The following is a 3059-nucleotide window of genomic DNA, read 5'->3' as shown; positions in this document are numbered from 1 at the left end:
TCACTTCGATTATATGAACAGCAACACATTATTAAATTGAACAAAATTTAATTAAATTGTCGAGCTGGAGGAATATGAAACTTTCAAATATTTTATATTTCAGCTTTACGATTTTTCACCGTGATAAATTGCAAAATTACCAGAAAACGTGTTTTGTTCATTAAATCAGATTATGTGGCCGCATAGAAAATTTATAAACACAATTTTATTCATTTAATTATTTTTCTTATTGGATGCGAAAACATTATGTGATATTTCACGCGCATATTGTGTAGACGAGATATTTGTCAATTTGCTATATTTCCCTTCAGCTGAGCAGGTAAGCCGAGAAACATGGTTTGATAAAAATGGTTGAATATTGTCTGTCTCTCTCGTTGCTAAGTTTCTCTTTCTAACAGGTCAAAAATTTTACCAACCGAATCCTACCGATTTTCGGGTATGAGGTTGTCTTCATACTTGCCAGGGGGCATTAGACTGTATTTCCGATTTTCTTTTAGATATCACTGCAGTCATTGCCGTCCTCAGCGCTCAAGATCAGTGAATAAAACGAACTACAACAGATTTTGTTACAAAAGCGATGTCAACATAGAAATCACGTTTCAGATCGTGGTCTGTCATATTTTCGCCTACACCGTTGACTCATATAGCGCGCTTCTCGAAACGATCAAACGCTAAGCGCCCAAGATTTTAACTTGACTCATATTGTGATTGGTTTGGCTAAAAATGTTACTGACCACTTCTTGATGCGTGTTTCGTATACAGACATCGCTTGTATCGCTAAAGCTACTAGGATTGGGTCTATTCGCTGATCATGGGCGCTTAGCGTTCGGCCCTCTGGCGAAGGGTACACTGTTATTATCGATGTGCGAAGTAATTACTTAGTCAAGTTCAAATCTTGGTCGCGTAGCGTTTGATCGTTTCGAGAAGCGCGCAATATAACTCATTGGTTTGGCTAAACATATTACTGACTACTTTCTGATGCGTGATTCTTATAATGACATCGCTTTTGTCGCTAAAGTTACTAGGATTGGTTTTATTCGCTGATCTTGAGCGCTTAGCATTCAACCCTCTTGCGAAGGGTAGAATGTTATTATCGGTATGTGCGCACTAGTTACTAATGTTACTTTGTTTACCATTTCTGCCTTTAAAGTTAAAATCTTGGGCGCTTAGCGTTTGATCGTTTTGAGAAGCGCGATATATGAGTCAACGGTGTAGACGAAAATATGACAGACCACGATCTGAACCGTGATTTCTATGTATGTGATTTCTATGTAATTTGTAATATTTTGAGGAATTTTATACTTTGTAAATATTTTTTGAAAATCTTAAGAAAAATTGCAGTCAGCTAAAAGTATTTTTAAGAATTTAAAAGGTAATGTATAGATTAAAAATATTTTATAACTTAGAACCATTTTCGAACATTCATCAAATATGTTTTAATTCTGCAAAACTTCTAGAAGTCATAAATATTTTTTAAAAGGGGTCGAACTTTTCCTATTATTTTGTAAAATCCTGTAAAAAATATATTTTTTTAATCTAGATTTTCTGTTGGCAATTTTGTTCAAAATAAAAACGTATATAAAGTTTGAATTAAAATTTTTTTTAAATCAAGTAACCTAAATTGATTATTTCATTTCAAATCATGTAATTAAATATTAGCTACTACCTATAGTACAGAAGTTTATGTCTTTCTTTTACGTACTTCTATTAAAAGTATATGATTTTTTATGATGCTTGTGATCTTGTGAAATGAGAGTCTGAATTCCATTTTCAAACTTATATGTACATATATTTTAATTTTTTTTCACATTTTCTGGAATTCGTTAAACAGGTTATGATTAAACAAAATATTCAAGAATGAAAGTTCAAATTAAATATATGCAATGCGAGTGTCGCCCCTGAACGGGGTTACATGACGCCACTGCATGCTCTGTGGTGCGAGAAACACACGGAGCTATTGCACTTTTCGCATCAACGTCGGCGAAACCATGCCGCGGGCAGGCATCCGATAGAGGCAGAGCGATGCTTTATGATCTGAAGAAACATCAACACCCAGGTTTCTCTCAAGCCTAAAAATCTGGCTGAAATGGATGACCAGCTTCGTGGAAATTTTTCCGAAGATTCCGACCTCTGGTCTATCAATTGTTGCGTGTATAATGCAGCGAGAGCTTTAGCCGATGCGAACCGTAAAACAAAACCAACGGTTGATCATAAGACCAAAAGACGAATGCATCAACTCGCTATAAAGATAGGCTGGGCAAAACAGTACGCGTCCCGCATTCAGTGTGTGATTGATCTATGCTAAAAACAAAGAACAACTACATCTAGCTCTAGGAATTGTCGAACGATATACTAAGAAAATAGGAATAGAATTTGGGTTAGACAAATGCGTCAAGGTTTATTTGAAGCGAGGAAATCTTGATGGCATCCCTGAAGAACCTGAGTTCGTTGATAGAAGCGCTAACGACACCTTTGCGCTGAAGAAACTTGTACATACCTGGGTATTCCCCAGAGCCGCATCTAGCATCTAAAGTCTTCTGTTACGCGACTCTACATCTTACGCCGTGAAGGTTGTCGCGGAACATTGAATTTTGAATGTCTTCACAACAGGATCATTCTGGGTACAGCACATAGAGTGGCAAATGGAAGAGACCCGCTTCTTAAAATGGTCAAGAAGCACGAAGAATTGGGCAAAGGATCGTTTCTGTACAGAGCACCGGAGGAGGCTGCTGAAACACTCAGACTTAACTTCAGTATTAGGGGCGAGCAAAATGTATCTCGAGTACTCACTCCTGAAAGCCCGGATTAAGAAAGCACAAGAGAAAAACTTTCGTGAACAGCTCCTCGATAAGAGGATGCACGGTATCTTCCACAGAAATGTGAAGGATTAGTCAATGTCTTGTGAGCTAACGTTTGCTTTCCTTAAATCGCCCGGATTGAAGTCTGGTACGTCCACTCACGCGGGAACGACCTACATTCAAAGGCACAATGCGGCACTAAGAGTACTTTATTACCATCTCTGTCACTCCTACGGCATTGACCTTAATATCGCTCCTCTA

Source organism: Belonocnema kinseyi, chromosome 4, assembly GCF_010883055.1.
Source record: "Belonocnema kinseyi isolate 2016_QV_RU_SX_M_011 chromosome 4, B_treatae_v1, whole genome shotgun sequence".
Taxonomy (NCBI): domain Eukaryota; kingdom Metazoa; phylum Arthropoda; class Insecta; order Hymenoptera; family Cynipidae; genus Belonocnema; species Belonocnema kinseyi.
This window is presented reverse-complemented; position numbering follows the sequence as displayed.